At 45.2% G+C, this 17921-nt stretch overlaps 1 protein-coding gene and 1 long non-coding RNA gene across 49 annotated transcripts in view; one reads left to right on the top strand and one right to left on the bottom strand.

Moving 5' to 3' along the window:
• Positions 1-2570: 2570 nt before the first annotated feature.
• Positions 2571-4117, bottom strand: LOC108350353 (uncharacterized). Of its 4 annotated transcripts, none has more exons than XR_015684255.1 (4): positions 4053-4117; positions 3502-3653; positions 3156-3247; positions 2571-3068 (listed from the first exon to the last, which is right to left on the bottom strand). It is a non-coding gene; the product is annotated as an uncharacterized LOC108350353 (long non-coding RNA). The 4 variants fall into 4 exon arrangements; XR_015684253.1 differs by having other exon boundaries at positions 2573-3068; positions 3156-3240; XR_015684254.1 differs by having other exon boundaries at positions 2577-3051; positions 3156-3240.
• A 66-nt stretch (positions 4118-4183) lies between these two features.
• The window catches only part of Mapkap1 (MAPK associated protein 1), a 201073-nt gene continuing 187335 nt past the window's right edge, over positions 4184-17921 (top strand). For 18 of the 45 annotated variants that reach the window (XM_087651402.1, XM_087651419.1, XM_087651413.1 and 15 more), the window contains exon 1: positions 4264-4674. The gene's annotated coding sequence lies outside the window, so the exon portion shown is untranslated. 45 annotated transcript variants of the gene reach the window in all.

Genomic DNA, 17921 nt, shown 5'->3' on the forward strand with positions numbered 1-17921 from the left:
TGGAACAATAAAACTCCTGTTTTTGCATTGATTACGGACTCCGTGAGTCTCACTCAAGGGATCCTGATAGAGGTCCAACTCTCATTTCAATTGTTGGCTGGGAAGTTCACCTCTTGTGGGGGACGGTAAATCAGAGGAACGGCTCAAGCGGGTACCATGGTTCTCTGTGTCTCCTCTCGGTTGCTTTTGTGTTTATGTGCCAGTTTTGCTTTCTGTTTGTGCTTGCAAGAGTCACAGTAACTGGGACAGTCACTTGTACAGGCAGACGCGCCTTAATGTTCCAACCTCTCCAGAGGGGTTGGGGAAAACTCTGCTCTGGTTTGGTCTTGTAAACTTTGGACCCTGCATGAGCCGGCCAGTTAGCCTATTTGTTCTGCCCGAGGAAGGGGAGAATAGTCTGTGTGTTAATTGGTCTTCTTAGTGTTCTTGGACTTGGACTGATGAAATTTTTGGATGTAGGATGGAAACTTTCTACTACCCTTCTGGGTCTCGTCCTGAGGTTTGACATGAGGTCCATGGATGTGCACACAACTTGTCAGTAGACATAAAGAAACTCCAGACCATGTGCACATCTGAATGGCCAGCTTTTGGGGTCAATTGTCCCCAGGAAGGGACATTCAATCTCTCCATAACCATGGCAGTCAAATGTAAGATCCTGGGACTTGGATCCAGATCTGCTAGTCACCTGGATCAGGTCCCCTATTAACTGTCTGGAAAGAGACTGCTTGGGTCTGTCCTTTTCTCCCTAGCCGGGTTCTCACTTTCAAGACTCATTCTGAGCTCAGGGAAGAAGACAGAAATTCTCCAGGAATATGAAACTGCAGATCTCCCCCTCCTTGATACCCCTCCCTTCCCCCTTGCCCTGAGTCCCCTGAGCCCCAAGCAGAGGCTGAGGCTCTACTGCCCTGGCTCCTACACCCCTTTACCCAGGCCCCACAGAGGACAACACAGGGCCTGCCATGGGGACATGAAGCCATAGAGCTGCATCCCAACACCACCGTGGCCCTCCCCCTGCAGGCCTTTGGGCCTGCAGACACAACAGGGAATCAGGCCATGCAATACTGGCCCTTTTCTACCTGACCTCTATGCCTCACTAATCTAGTAGAGTCCATTCTTTTCACACACCGGCCTACTTGGGATGACTGTCAGTAGCTTTTGCAGGTCATCTTTACCACTGAAGAGAAGGAACAAATTCTCCTAGAGGCCCAACTCAAACTTCACAGCCCCAACCTTAAAGAACTGACCTAGAAAACTGAGGGTCCACCTTTGTTAACATATATTGCTTTATGGAGTGATGCCAGCAGGCCCCTGACGGAGCCTATGGTGTTGTGTGTGTAAGAATCCAGCAGGTCCCTGAAGGAGCCCATGGTGCCATGTATGCGAGAGTCCAATTGGTGTTTGCTTCTCCTCTCACCCAAGTATGAAATAAGAAACCAACCATATCCTGCTTGAGTGAATCTACAGGGTATCACTCTGTTGGTCACTTTAAGACTGGTGTAGATACACCAAGATTGTCTTTTGGTTCTTTTGCTAGATACATTTTTGTTTTGTTTTGTTTTTAATGACAGGCGTCTTTCTACATAGATCAGGCTGCCTCAGCTTCTGATCCTTCTGCTACAGCCTCCCCTATGCTGGGGTTACATTGGTACAGCACTTAGTTTGCTGAAAATCACCCCAAGGGTTTCTTTGTGTAGCCTTGGTTATCCTGTAGCTCACTCTGTAGACCAGGCTAGCCTCGAACTCACAGAGAGCTGCCTGCCTCTGTCTCCCAAGTGCTAGGATTAAAGGTATGGGCTTGAAATGCGTTTTTTTGAGACAATTTTTCAGAGAGAACAACAGAATCAAATAACTTACCCTTCCCTAGCTTTATCATGATTTTCTCTTGTGGTGTGTGTGTGTGTGTGTGTGTGTGTGTGTGTGTGTGTGTGTATGTGTGTGTATGTGTGTGTGCGTGTGTGCGCACAAAGGCCAGAGGACAATCTAACTTTTTTTTTTTAAAAGACAGGATCTCACTATGAGGTGCTGGCTGGCCCAGAACTTGATATATAAACCAGGCTGGCTGGCCTCAGGTACACAGAATCTGCCTATCCTTGTCAACTTAATTTTTTGAGACAGGGTCTGTGTGTGTCTTGGGAGTCGACCAATTAGGTAAGACTGACTTGGCCAGCCTGCCTCTGAGCTCTGCCCACCTGTTCCTCAGTGGTTGTCTGAGTGTGAGCCACCACATACAGATTTTTACGTGAGTTTTGCAGATCAAACTCAGGTATTTATGCTTGCATGGCAAGTGGTCTACTGAGCTGTCCCCACAGCCCTCTGCCATGGATTTTTGTTCTAGAAAGTTAATCTCACATCCCTCCCCAAACCGTCTACCAGTCCTGAATATGGCTGCTATCACTGTGGGTGAAGAGCATGTCAATTAACATGGGTTGTGATATGTTGAGCCCCGTGCTGCTGGTGTTCATCACACATTATTAACCCATTTGAGTCTCATAGTAATACTCAGAAGTTGGGCACTTACTAATGGAAAGAAACAGCAAGACGAGGTCTGGTATCCAAAGACTCACAGAAAGTTAGAATTGGTATTTGGTAATTGACTTTTTTTTTTTTTAAATTAGTGAACCACTCCATACATACAGTGTATCCTGGTCACACTCACATCTCCCCTAACTCATCCCAGACCTATCCCTACCCTCTTCCAAGTTTCTGACTAGCCCCCTTCCTCAAAAAATTTGATCCAGTTTGTGTTGCCCATACATTCCTGGGTGTGAGGCCATCCACTGGAGATGGTTGACTTGCCATACCCTTAAGGTAAACCCATTCTCCCTCTACCCAGTAGACACCAACTGTAAGTAACTTCTCATTTACCAACTGGGGCTTGTGAGCTCCTCCTGCTTCCTTTCTGGAATGTTGACTGGCTTCGTCTGTGTGCTTCTTGTACAGGTAACCAGAGGTAGTGAGATTTCATGAATGCAGGGAGCTTGTCATGTCCAGAAGGTACTGTTCCCAATGTCATTGATGGTCCTTTCAGTGAAGGTGTGATGTGTCCTGCTGCTGGGTATTTGATCACACTGTAAACCCCAAGACTGTGTTAAGTTACAAAAAAAAAAAAAAAAAAAAAAAAAAAAAAAAAAAACAAGCAAAACAAGCAAACAAACCTGTTTTTAGTTGTGGTGTGGCTTAGTCCTTAATTCACACCTTTAATCCCTCCGACTGAAATACAGACGAGCCCGAAATACAAACCTTTAATCTCAAACAACGAAGGTAAAGTTAGTTGGTGAAAGGAAGCAGCCATGTTTGAAAGTGATGTCTAATTGAATGTCAGGCAAAGTGACGAATCAGAAAAAAGATTTGACAGGATAGGACATGCCCAACTCTCAAGAGGAGGTAAAGAGGCAGTTTTACTGAGAAAGTTTTATAGAGACAGGTGAAGACAGAATGAGTCAGAGAACAAGGAGGAGCCAGGAGATCAGTACAGATTGCTTAAATTAATACCACGCCTACCAGAGCAGTTCAGTCGGAAGCTAAGAGAAGCCAGATTGAATCAGTCAGCTTGGAGAGTAGTCTGAGCCAGAATAGCCATCCAACGATCAGAAAGAACTAGAAAGCAGGAGTGCATTCAGCAGGAAGTCTCGGAGGCTGAAAACTTTCTAGGCCTAGATTAGATTAAACAGAGGCTATAAGCTTCCAGGACTAGGCCTAGATTAGCTGACTTGAGTTAGTAAGCCTCCCAGACAACAAATACAACAGGAGAATAAAAGTTATGTACAATGTCCCACTGTGGCTGAGCACTCCACAGACACTTCATCTCTGCACTTTGGCCAGTTATTAGTTTCTGTATTAACCATTGCTGCAGTAAAAACAAACAAACAAACAAACAAACAAACACTTCTCTGATTAGGTCTGAGAGCTTCGCTAATCTGGGATTTTAGATAGTAGTTTAAAAAGCGTTTGGTATGTCCATGTAGCAAATAATAGTTGCGGTGAACTCTTCTTTCTGATATGGCAGTAAAGCTGAAGACGTTTCCCTATAAAAGTAAGCAGAAAATGCTTACAGCGATCCTTAACACTTGACAGTAAACAGAAGTCAGTTAACCTGCTCCAGAAACGGCTATGGGCAGTACGCATGCGCAAGACACCCCCAGACCCCGCCCCTCGTCCCGCCCCCGGGAGGCCAGGGCTTCTCGTTCCTGGCTCTGGGGCTTGCGCACTGCGTCCCCAGCCAAAGGCGTCTTGCCGATCAGGGACTTCCGGTACGCCGGGTACGGTTCCGGGTCGTGGCGCTGCTCTGGGTAACAGGGTTGCTGTTGCCGGCCGGCAGCTGCGGGGAGCGGCGGGGTCATGAGGGCGAGCCCGGGGCGCCAGGGCCGAGCCGGCCGGTAGGATTGCGGGTCCCCGAGGACTTCGTGGGCGCAGGGTTCGGTGTAGGGGCCGGGAGGCGTAGGGGAGTCAGGACCTCCCTCAGGGACGTGTCCTGGGCGAGGCGGCCTGTAGTGCTGGAAGCAGCTTCAGGTAAAGGTTGCCCCAGCCGTCGCCCCCTCGCCCGCGGAACCCTCCGACCCCTCAGCACCCCGCTGTCCTCGCTGTCCAGCGGCGCCCGTTGGGGCCGTGCTCGGTGGCCTGGGAGCATCCGTTTCCTGGCCCTTCCTGAGCCTGACAGCTGGGTGTGTGACTTAGGTGAGGAGAGACTTTGGACCTGGTGGTGTGGGGGCGGGGGTGGGGGCGTCCTTGACTCTGGCTGTTTCAGGACCCCGAACTCTGCAAGGTCCGGTGCCCACGCTCTATCCTGTGAAAACAACTTTTCAAAGCATTGCCTGGGCAGTCCTGAAACAGTCCCACAGATTGTTTACTTACCTAGAGTGCTGCTGGGAACTTGGATTCCGTTTTTCTGTTTATGGGACTGACAAGGAATGGTTTACCTGTGTGTGTGTGTGGAGGGGGTAGTTTAAAGAAGTGTATAACTCAAGCCAGAAACTATAAGATGAACCAGGGACCTGAAAATTTGTTACAGCCTCCTTTGAATGACCGCAATATTTGAAACTGGCACTGTCCTCAACTCCGTGCAAAACACCATGTTTGTTACAAACCCCAAAATGGCCAAGTTCAGAACCTTCCCAGGTATAAACAGTCATGTGGGCAGACACATCAGTTTAAGAGGTCGGCATTCACATAGCCAACAAAAAAGGATGGGTCTCTGTTTTGAGCAACCCCCAGAGCCGAAATAAAGTGCGTTCGCTATTCCTAGGTTTAGGAGCCACACACGCTGTAGTCAAAAATTCTTTCTCAGTGATAATTGCACCCATCTTTTTCAGTCACACCCCCTCAAGCTTACTGGACTTTGGGGAGCTGTGTACTCATATATGCCTTTAGCTAAATGCACTGCCTCTGTGACCTTGTGGCTCTTGGCAGCTTTTTACAGTTAACCTTTTAAAAGCTCCACTGTGCTCTTAACCACTGAGCCAACATCCTTTGGATGTTTCATTTAGTAGGCATTCATTGTGCATGGGTATAGGTCAGGTACTGTATGGCAGTTTCATAAGTGAGACCCAGTCTTAATGTGAGCGGTTACTCCAGTCTACAGAGACACGGTGTGAAAGTTTTTCTGTCATACAGAAGTAGTATGTCATGTCAGGTTTTTGAGAGATGACACTCAGTGAAGGGAACGAGCATAACGTGAGGTAAATGAGTTTCAGTTTTTCCTCACTTAATCATTTTAATTCAGGCTGACTGACAGGAAGACACAGGATAGTTGCACAGCTGGTATGAGACGGAGCCGCCTTCTTACCAGGACACACCATGCAAGTACATATTGAAGCAGCTGAGTAGGAGGGAGAATAACACGTTGAAGTGGAGAGTGCAGACAGTCCTCTAAAGGTAGACAAGGCCTGTCGTAGCTGCTTGGTAGGCTGAGGCAGCAGAGTACTTGCACAGATTGCATGAGCCAGCCTGGGCATGGTGAATGGCTCAGTGGTTAAGAGCATGGGCTGCTCTTCCAGAGATCAGAGGTCCTGAGTTCAGTTCCTTGCACCCGCATGGCAGCTCACAGCCATCTGTAACTCCACTTCCAGGGGATCTGATGCCATGTTTTGGCCTCTGTGGATGCTAGGCAAACAGGTGGTGTTTATACACACAAAAGACCCATATACATAAAGTAAAAAAATGCTGCATCTTTTTTTTCCCATATGGAGAAGTTTAATGAGAGAAGAAGAGTAGGAGAGGGAAGAAGTAAAGGCAGACCATGAGCTCGTGGGGGGGGGGGGGATAAAGGGGAAGAGGGCAAGAGAGCAGAGAAGAAAGAGCAAAGAGCAAAATGCTACATCCTAAAAAGGGGGGAAAAGCATATTGTCTTTCATAGCATGGAGATAATAGGTGGGTACATGAGTGGAGGATAGATAGGCATGGTCTCTGGCTTTGTGTTTTGTGTGGCATGCTCTCCTCACTAGATATGTGACCTTTGCTAACTCAAGCCAGCGTTTTATTCTTCTTGGGAATGGAGTACTATGGATATTTAGTAAGCTGATCTGAATTAAGAACCAGGGCTCACCCCATCCTCCCAACCCTCCAGTGTGTCTGAGGCTAGCCTGGTCTACAAAGTGAGTTCCAGGACAGTCAGAGCTACACAGAGAAACCCTGTCTCAAAGAAGAAAGAAAGAAAAGGAAAGAAGGAAGGAAGAAAGTAAGAGGTAGAGCCTGAGTCTGTGGCTTGGGCTTTCTGTGAAGCATTATAGATTGGGATTTCAAGTTAGTGACACTCATCTAGTAAAGTCTAAAAGTACTCCAAAACTTAGAAAAAAAAATCCAAAATCTGAGAACATTTCTGACGCCAAGCATTTTGAATAAGGAATTCTCAACTGGCAATTGTAGGTCTGCCTAATATTAGTTGTAAGGCCTCTGGGATATAGTCTTAGAGGGTGAGTCGGTTTCTAGTCCGAGTAAAGCAAGCCATTGCACATGTGTTTAAACTGTTAGAGACTTATTGGAAGTCAGTGTCCCATGAAGTCTTACTGAAAGCAAATTACAAAAGCTTCAGTCCCATCACCAGGATATTGCCATTCTTGCTTTTAGCAGGCATTTGAGATGTAAACCAGAGAACTCAAAGCCAGGTGAGCAATATCAGTTTTCATTTGTACTCTTTAGTGGCCAGTGGATGAAGACTTGGAGGGTGCGTGATTCACTCAGCTGTTCCAGGCAAATGTAAGGCACTGGGATTCCACTGGGAGTAAAGCCAAGTCCCCACTTTGAGGTCTTTGACCTTCCAGTAGGGTAGAAGTGTCTTCAGATGAAGTAGTCACGTTCTGTGTTTGCACGCTCTAGCATGCATAGAGCCCCAGGACAGAATACCAGTAATGGCGTTTGTGCTTCCTGTGCATCATGACGTTGTCCTTTCTTGGGAAGGTGTAAGCATCATCTCGATGAGGGAACTAGGGCATGGAGGGAGGGGAGAGGGTGTCATGGTGCAGCTCAGTGGTAGAGTGGGTACTTGGTACAAGTGATGTCCTAGGCTTTACTGCCACAAACCAAAAGTTAACAAAAGGAAAAAAGCTTCCCAACTCTATAAGGTTGTGTTTTGAACCAGAGTTGAGGTTCTCAGCGTGTGGGTTACATCGCCTCTGGGGCTCCAATAGCCTTTTCACAGGGGTCACTGAGAACCATTTGCATATCAGACATTTCCGTTACAGTCCATAACAGTAGCAACATTGCAGTTATGAAGTAGCCATTAAAATAACTTTATGACTGAGGTTACTATAACTTGAGGAACTGTATAAAGGGCCACAGCATTAGGAAGGCGGAGAGCCACTGAGTTAGAGTATAGCGTGTGTCTGCTGGCTTCTTCAGCCCTGCACCATGTTGCTTGTTCTTGCCGCATGGACAAGGACCTGGCAGAAACGCTACAGAAAAGAGCTAGCTACATATGGGGGCTCCAGTGTAATGGCACTGCTAGGCACAGGAGGCTTGGAGTTGGCCTCTGCACTGAGGGCCCATCAGCTAGCCACTGTTTCAGCCAGTGGTTTTGTCCTTTTCCCTTCTGGTGGGGATGTATTTTGCTTGTTGACTCAACTGAAGACTTTGGAAACTCTTCTAGTTGAATGGATTTACAGGTTTCAGATTCAGAATCTTTTAGAAGTACGCTATTCTGATGTTTAGGCCTTGCTCTTAAGGGTGCAGCCAGATGTCAGATTGTAGATGACAAAGAAGTCTGTTACCGCTTCCTTACTGAAAGTGATCTGGCCTTGAGATTTTAGAACACTTGTTAGAAGTCAGTGCACCGAAGGAAGTGTCCTGATGGTATTACTGATCAGAAATCTGGGGAATTACCAGTGTGAGGAGTAATTTAATACTTGACGCTTTGTTCTGCAGAGTGGCCAGTGTATGGTTTTCTCTCTGGTTTTTTTCTTTTTTTCGGAGCTGGGGACCGAACCCAGGGCCTTGTGCTTGCTAGGCAAGCGCTCTACCACTGAGCTAAATCCCCAACCCTGGTTTTCTCATTTCATCAGACTAAATCCAAAGGGGTGAGATTTGAATGAGGGGACCTTCTGGTACTTGGATTCGGTGCTTGTAGCACTGTAAACCACGCCATCAGCTTTCTCTTCCTTGGGTCTTCATCACAGTATTGTTTCTTTGATAATGTTGTTGCATACATACATTCCTTCACCTTCATAGCTGTTAGAGTAGATGAGATGACATAGGGACACAGGAAGAACTTCTTGAGGTGAAAAAATGGGCAGCCAGAAAGCCAGTTATGGAGAAAGTGCCTCAGTCTGAGCCACTCAACCTGCGGAATAAGCTTATTTTGCTGAAGTCTTTTCAGGAATTGCTGTGCTTAAAGTCACACAGCAGTGGGTATTGGCAGGTCCCTGTAGACAATGCCCCAAATCTCTGATGCTCCTTCTCTGTGCCTGACCGGGCAGGTCCTGTATTCTTTGTTATTGCTTCCAAGGGAAAGGTGGGCCAGCGCTCCACACACGTGTACACAGGGCTTTGTTGACTGAAAGGGGACAGAGAGTCATCAGGAGAGAAGAGAAATGTGGTCAGGGAGTTCCCAGCCCAGGAGTTTAATTTATTTTTATTTTAATCCCCTTCTTCCACCAGGTGAAAATTGAAGGCCTTTTAGATTCTTGTTTTTATTCATACTCTACTGTATAAAGAAATAACATAGGATATAAAAATGAAGGAAATAAATCCTGAGCAGTCATTCAGAATTTATTACCTCTATTTGGCCGCAGTCTGGGTACATCGGGGAAGTAGACTTAAGATGGGAAATACAAAATTTGAACTGAAAGTAGAAAATAGTTTTTAGAAATTAAAAGTGAGAAAACAGCAAGAAAAACAAACAAACAGCAACCAGACCTGAAATGTAGGAAAATGCGTTAGAGATTGACAGCTGGGATTATTGTCATTGCTTGTGAGATACATTATGTCAGACTTACCCCTATGTGTGTGCAATGTTAAGTTCATAATATCCCACAAAAGAGCATGTTTCTATGAATATGCTTCTGGTAGTGGAACAGCTCTCCTCCTCCCTCCTGTGTGTGGCCTTGTTTTAAGATCCTGTGCTGTAAGTCCTGCTTCAGCAGCGTAATTGGTTGGACAGCATTTGAAGGAATGAGCTTCTTTTTAAAACAGCAGCTCTTTAATATAAACTTTAGTTGCTGACGTTCCGGAGACCAACGATCTGAGGTGCAGCTTGAGTACTGAAGTATCATGGAGCACACTCAACCTGGGTTTTATACTGGCTGCCTCTCACTTTGTCACCTGGACAGTCTGTAGAGTGGTGTTAGCAGCCTACAGTACTTGTGAGAGATAACAGAGACAGTACTTGTATGAACCACAGTGCTTTTAAGAGAGCTGCAGGGTCTGGCATGCAGGGCTGACCCTCAGGAGTCGTTATGAACAAATAATATTTCCACATCTGGATGCTACAGATAGTCACCATAATTTGATTGTACTGTGTGAGTTACTTAGCATCATGAGTATTATGTACTATTGAGACAAGTTTCAGTCTTCTTTTGGAGTGGTTAAATAAATTGATGTGTTGAGCAACATTAGAAACTTCCACTAAAGCTGGGCATGGTGTTTCATGCCTTTAGTCCCGGCACTTGGGAAGCAGAGGTAGGTAGATCTCTGAATTCAAGGCCAGCCTGGTCTATAGATCGAGTTACAGGACAGCTACATGAGAAATCTTGTTTTAAAAAGTCAGAAAAATGGAGGGTGAGAAAGGAAGAAATGTACACTGGCTCACGAGGTCTTCTCTGGGCCGGGACTGCGCTTCATTGGTACTTTTGTCAGCATTTCATGCCACGCTATGTTTGGATATTGGAACCAGCCCTTGTGGGACTTTATCTGCTTTGAGCATTCTCCTTATTCCTATACACTTAGTTCTTACCGAAAGCCGTTTTTCAGTATTTACGAGTGAGTGAGTATAGGTATGACCTTATGATATGAAGTTTAAAGATTTGTGAAACTGTATATTGCTGGCCAAAGTTGGTGGTGAGAGGGCCACCTGTTGATTACTTGTCTGACTATAAGTTGGTAAAAATTTGGTAGAACTTCTGAAAAGACCTTGAGCAGTATTTACTAAAAGCTCTATGATGGAGTTATGAATGCGTTTACGCTTGTAGCTTTAGTTATAAGGATCTTCGTCAAAGGATTATAAATACAGAGAAATGTTTATGTTCATGGATCTTTCCTGCAACTGGGCATGGTGGTCTTCACCTGTAATTCTGTTGCTTGGGAAGCTGAGGCAGGAGGATCATAAATTTGAGGGTAGCTTGGGCTATATAGTGAGACTTTAAAAAAAAAAAAAACTCCTGGAAGAATTGGCATTTGTTTTGGGTACTGGTGCACATGCCACCATCACCTGTTTAGTGGGAGGGGGCGGGCCTGTGACAGCTTCAAGTCTTTACTTTCAGGTAGGGTGTGTGCATTTGTGAAGTTAAGGTTGCAAGTCGATCGACTGATAAGAGTTTGATAGAAAAAAATAAGTTGTGTTTTTAAAAAACAAAATCTAGGCCAACCACTGCTGGCAAGATGGCTGAGTGGGTAAGGACACTTTCCCACTCCCAAGTCTGATGAACTGGAATTCCAGGTTCGATTCTAGGACCCACATGATGGAAGGTGCACAGGGATGTGGGCATGGGACAAACACACAAGTATATAAAAAGGAAGACCAAATAGGTGTGGCATAGATCTTTGTTTATGTTCTTGGGGATGATGTGCATGTGCTATGGTACCTGGTGGAGGTGAGAGAACAGTTGTAGAGTCAGTCCTGGCCTCCCAGCAAGCTGCTTAAGCTGAGCCATCATCTTCCTAACGGTTCGGCTGCTCTGCTAGGAAAGGCAGGGGGACTTTGTTACAGTAAGAATTAAGTAAAGCCAAGGAAATAACTTGGTTGTGGTCTTTGTCTGCCTTGTCCCATTTCTTCCCTGTAGGATACACTAGATACAGAGTTACAAGTTAGCTGTAGCTGAAGTTGCCTGGCCGAGCCTAGACTCTGTTTTGTTGTAATGGAAGCAAGTAGTTAGGAGAATAGATCAAGTCAGTTTTTATGTTTACAAGTCAGGCAAGGTAGAAATCCCCTATGTGGCCTTGGTGACTTTGTCTGCTCAGGGTGGCCCCTACTTTACTTTCAAAGGAGCAAATTCCATTGTTTTTATCTGTAAGAAAAAATTGAAGACGAGTTTATTTTTAAATTTTTCTAGTGTCATTAAAAGGTATGAATATTAAAGTGACATTATGAATTGTCACCATAGACTCTTCCCGTTGTGTATTTATAAGTCAAGTGGTATCGGCATGCACATTAAGCATTATGACCAGTTAGGTAGTTCTTAAACCGAGCATGGTAATTCTCATCATGTATGTTGTATAAAAACATGTGCAAAATTTAACAACTGTGTGAGCATATTTAAATTAGGAAAATAGCAGGCAAGTTGTTTCCTTTGTAAACTGCTTTGTCCAAAGCATTCTGTGTATTATCAGAATGAAAAATGACAGCACTTTGTCATCCGCTCAAATTGATACTGCACTCTTCAGGATGACAGCTGAAAAGGCCCACAGGTGCCACATAAAGAGGTGACCATGTTGTCATATTTCATTTCGGCATCCCTCTGCAAAGCCATAATTACCTAATTAGGTTGTTAATTAGGAGATTAGCATTTCACTATATTGATAGAATGCTCTTTACTGGTGTGGGGCTAGATACAGATTTGTCTGCCCTAATTTATAATCTCAGCCTGTTTTGTACTTGTTTATTTGCTTAAGATCCTTGTGTGGAGCAATTGCGTTTATCTGAGAAACAGTTTGTTTACAAGCTAATGAAGCTTTGATAACTCTGAGCTAAGGTATGAATGGAACTAAAGAATGGCCACAGCCCAAAGGAGATTATAAAAATTCTGAATTGGTAGAACTTCTGTTAACATAGACAAAAAACAAAAAACACAAAAACCATAAAAATTCAGATTGTTGCAGTAAAGTCCAAAATGCAAACTGGGAGTTGAAATGTGACAGATGTGTTGAAAGACCCCCAGACTTGGGGAGACTCTCGCTCCAGTCACGGGTTGAGGTACCCCCAGGAAACACGAGAAGCCGGTCTTGATGTAATCAACAAGAGGCAGTTTTATTTACGAGATCTCGGGCTGACACGTATCTCACACAGGAGATTGAGTCAAGCCCCGAGCCTCTCTAGGCAGGAGCTTATATAGGGAAAACCAGGGGTTTCGTGTGAATACACATAATTGGCTAATACAAAGGGTGCACAGTTACTTTTGGCACGGAGTTACATCAACAAAGCATACGTGTAATCTAGCATCTCAGCAATGTGGGCAGGGCAACTCATCTCACTGCAGCAGGGGGATGACCCATCCTCAGGGAGTGAAGGAAGGGGAGGGGGTGGCTCCAGATGGCCAGTGTCCTTGGGAGTTGATAGTCGGGCCAGTGAGCCCTATCTCAAATTCTCTCAGGCATGTCTGGACTTTGTTCATGACTAACTTTTAGAAATTTTAACCCTTCAGTGTGTGCCCTCCACCAGATAAAGGGCATTACTTTTGTTGACCGGTGCACTGTTTTCATTTGTCCCTGACTGCACACGGCTCAGAAGCTGAAGCTAGCTCATTTGCACTTCCTTAGTTTAGTTCATGTGTACCTTCTGTCTCTCGGTCTGTGCGCAGGACATTTTCTAACTCTTCTTTGGCCTGAGTCCTGGAATTTGAAGTATTTCATCACTATGCTGGCATTTGGACTATGCAGTGTGTCTCTTCAGGGCGGGCCACCACTACTTCCTTTCTCAGTACAGTGCCTCTGACTGGGTATCACAGGTGTCTTCCTTACCGTCCAGTTCAGAGTCCCTTTCTCTGGGCCAGTGGTTCTTAACCTTTCAAATGCTGTAACTACTTAATACAGTTCTTTACGTGGTGGTGACTCCCATATAAAATTATTTTTATTGCTACTTCATAATTGTAATTTTGTAAATGTTATGAATCACCATTAAGTATCTGATATGCAGATGGTCTTAGGCGACCCTGTGAAAGGGTCACATAATCCTCAAGACCCATGCTTGAGAGATACTGCTCTAAGCAGTTTATACTGCCTTTTTTTCTTTACTTTTCTCTTCCTTCCTTCCTTCCTTCCTTCCTTCCTTCCTTTCTTTCTTTCTTTCTTTTTAGAAAAGAATACATAGGGTTTCTCTATGTAGACCAGGCTGGTCTTGAACATACAGAGATCTACCTACCTCTGTTTCTCAGGTGCTGGATTAAAGGTGTGGGCCAAACAGGACTCAGAAGGCTGAAGAAGTCAGGTGACTGGACAGAAAATTTTCAGAGAGAAGTTTTTGTTCAAGGTTAGGTAAGAACAAAGTTCAGTATGGATAGAATAGAAAGCACTGAGAGGTAAGTGGAAATAAGGCGGGCTGCTTGGTAGGCAACGTTAAGGCGTCTAAAGGAGTTTGGGAAGTCAGTGAAAGACCTTAGGACAAGTTAGGAAGCAATTGTAGTAGGTTAGGTCAGCCCTGTGGCTTGCTTCGGTTATTGAAATAATGAGAAATGAATGAGTTTGAGAGAGAAGAGCCAGAAAGCACAGGATTCTGACTAAATGCCTTTAGAGTCCATGGAAAGGAAGGAGTGAAGCCTCCTGATTTCATAATCCATTCTTTGTAATTTTATGTACATTCAAGAGTATATGTCTAAGTGTGTCATAGATAAGAGACCTAAGTCTTGATTCCATTTTTACCCATGTAAGCATACTAAGAGGCTGGCTTTCTTTCAGGTGAATCTTGGTTTGGAGTCCTATAGTGGCAGCTTTTCGAGGTTGGGAGGGACTAAGGCCCAGAGAAACTGCATTTTTCCTTAGCTACTGGCTGGTGGGCTCCAGCGCACAGCTTTTGTGTTTTCCTCATGTCATGCTGGTTTTCTTATTTCTTTGTGTCATCTTGCTTATTCCAAACTGAATTGTTCCCAAGGACTGGCAGATTAGTAGGCTGTCAGCTCTCTGGCCTCCTAGACTGGAGTGCGGATGCTCCAGTGTGCAGGGGCATTTCTCCTTGAACGTAAGAGACACTGTTGGTGTTGGGCATGGGATTAGGTTCCCTCACTAGAAATTGGGGTGAGCTGCCCCACACTGATCTATTTCACAGTTCCTTTCCTCTGCGGAAGAAGAGTTGGAGCCTTGTGTTTCTACCCAAGTGATTTCCTATCTGTCTCATGGCACCAACTTGTTTTACAGGTTGTATATATTTTTTTTTTTGATTGTTAGTTCAGCAAAGGACATACCTTTGATACCTTTGGGTTGATACCTTTGGGTTGGAGTCACCCAAGCTAGAGGAAATGTAGCTTAGGGATGAGATCTGTTGCTGTGAAGAGACTCTATGGCTTTGACAACTCTTTTTTTTGGTTCTTTTTTTTTTTCGGAGCTGGGGATCGAACCCAGGGCCTTGCGCTTCCTAGGCAAACGCTCTACCACTGAGCTAAATCCCCAACCCCGGCTTTGACAACTCTTAGAGGGAAAACTCTTATTGGGCTGGCCTACAGTCCAGAGGAAAGCTCAGTGTCATGGCGGTGGGAAGCATGGCTGGGAAGGGGCTGAGTTTTGTACCTAGATTGGTAGGCAGCAGGAAGTGGAGGGTGGGGAGGCAGAGACAGACTGACAAAGCCTAACCCCAGTAGCCTAACCCTACTCCAACAAGGCCACACCTCCCAATATTGCCAGTTCCTATGGGCCTTACAGGGTCTGTTTTCATTCAGACCACCACAGATGTAGCATGGATTCTAGCCTTTTGTAGCCCCACCCTTTTTTATTGAGTTATGGATGACTCACATATGATAGATAGTACTCACCTTTTTCAGTGTACAGTTTAGTGGGCTTTATCTGTCTGCCAAGCTTTCTGACCATTACCGTGATCTGGTTAGAGCAGTCAGACCCCAGTTTTTCTGCCCCCAGCTTCTGACATTTACTCTTCTACTTTGCGTCTCTCTGACTTTGCTTTCAGTCTTTTATAGAAATGGAATTGTAATCTGTGACCTTTCATATCTGGGTTCTTTTGCCTAGCAAAATGTTGAAACAGCTAAGATCATATTCCGTGCCCTTTCTGGTCAACAGTTCATCACGTGTAGGTACCATAGCTTCTTGTTTATCTATTTGCCCAATGGACTTTCTGGTTATTTCTTCCTTTGGCTATTATGCTACTTTACACATTGGTGTACAAGCTTGTGTGTGAACATGTATATTCACTTCTCTAGGGTGCATGCTGACTCTGTGTCTATAAGCATTGTGAGGTTCTGTCCAGTTGTCTCCCAAAGTGGCTGTACTGTACTTACACTCCCAGTACATCTTTATCAGGCCCTATTGAACAGTGGTGGAAGTCAAGGAAGGTTCGTCATGCCTCCCTCGAAAGGACTTCTGATCCAGTTGAGCTTCTGAGCTAGGGAAGAGGGGAAGGAACTGCTTAGAATTTCAGAATTTATACAGCATGCTTAATACAGGTAGAGGTTCTGTGTATGTGTGTGCATGCAAGTGTGTGTGTGCGCGCGCGCGCGTGTGCATGAGCGTGCATGTGTCAGTCTGCCTGTCTGTCTCTGATTCTGCCTCTGTCTCAGTCTTTATTTCACTGCCTCTCTCTCTTTGTGTCTCTAACACAGCTTCTGGGTTTTCTTTGTAGGGCTTCATGCTTGCGAGCCTACCTTTAAACTGTTGCTGTTTCTTGGGCTTTCTTGCCATAAATACTCCCTGGGCAAGCTCACTCACACCTATGGCTTCATCTGTCACATGTATGTTGATGTCTTCCAGATTTACACAGAGTTTTCTCCAGAGCTACAGGTATGTCTCTCCTCAGCTCCCAACAGAGTGTGTGTGTGTGTGTGTGTGTGTGTGTGTGTGTGTGTGTGTTTGTGTGTGTGTGTGTGTGTGTTGGTTTCAAACTGTGACCTTACTGCCTCTGCCCCTGCCCCTGCCCCTGCCCCTGCCCCTGCCCCTGCCCCTGCCTCTGCCTCTGCCTCTGCCTCTGTCTCTGAAGAACTAGTATCCCAAGTGTAAGTTTGGGTCTTGCTAATCACTGGGCAGTCCATACTCAAGTTCATTGTTTCTGAAAAGATTTCATTATCTGCATTCCACCCCTACTCTCACTTGCCACTACCACCCCAGCCTGTCTGCTAACCTGTACCTGCTTAAACTCTTAAAAAGAAAAAAACACATTTATTTGTGTGTCACACACAGAGGTCAGTGTAACTTACAGGCGTCAGTTCTCTTTTGACTATGTGGGCTCAGGGGATTAGACTTGGGTAGTCAGACTTGACAAGTATCTTTACCTGCAAAGCCATTCTGTGGCCTGTGTTTCATTGTTGGCAGTGTAAAGGCTCCCTACATTTGCTCACCAAGCTCTCGTGCTTTTTATCGCTGGAATTGTTCTTGAGTTTATGGAAACATCTTACTGCTTCACTTGAGACGTCATCCTTTCTTCTGTGGGCTCTTATCACAGCTTCACAAATACCTCCTGTCCTGTCCATGGCTTACTCTTCTGTGAGATGCCATAGTCTCTGAAATGCTAATCTAATCAGCAGCTTTGAACTCCGTGTAGTTTTAGTGATACTATGTGCTTGCTGTTTCTGGCTTTAGTACAGGCTGGACTGTATTGTTGGATGCCATGTAACTTCTTTTTATCTTTGTAGATTAACCGTAGACCAGGGAATAATAGCAACAGTGCTAGTAGGCATCCTTGTAGTACCTGCTATGGGCTAGGCAGTGTCATAAGTAAGAACATTCATTCATTCATTCATTCAGTCCATTTTTCACACGGTTTTGAGTAGCCATCAGTGATTCCCATTTCCCTATGAGGGAATAGATAGAGGACTTGTTACTCTCCACAGGTCCTACAGTGAGTGAGTGCCTAAGTCCAGGTTTGGACCCTCGTAGCTTTGATTGTTCTCAGGCCCTCAGACCTGCCTCTCCTGCTGATTTCTCAGCTCCCTTACCTCAATTCCCTTGACTTACTATAAGGAGCCTATCTTTGATTCCTCACTGGGTCAACTCACAGATGGCCTCATGTTAATTTGAAGTCCATAGGACAGAGCTAAAGGGGATTTTGTTGAACACTTTCTGGTCATGGAGCCAGCACTACAGAACAGTGCCAGCTCCTTCGTGCCTGCTCTTCAGGTCGGTAAGTTGGAAGCAATGACTTTTTTTTTTTTTTTTTTTTTTTATTTAAAATTTAATGAGTACACTGTACCCACCATCTTCAGACACACCAGAAGAGGGCATCAGATTCCATTATAGATGTTTGTGAGCTACCATGTGGTTGCTGGGATTTGAACTCAGGACCTCTGGAAGAGCAGTCAGTGCCCTTAACCTCTGAGCCATCTCTCCAGCCCAGGAAGCAATGACCTTTGTTGTCTTGGCCACACTCATGCCTTGGAAAGCCTTGTCTGAGCACCCATTTTCGTTTG

Source organism: Rattus norvegicus, chromosome 3 (genome assembly GCF_021556685.1).
Source record: "Rattus norvegicus strain SHRSP/BbbUtx chromosome 3, alternate assembly SHRSP_T2T, whole genome shotgun sequence".
Classification (NCBI taxonomy): domain Eukaryota; kingdom Metazoa; phylum Chordata; class Mammalia; order Rodentia; family Muridae; genus Rattus; species Rattus norvegicus.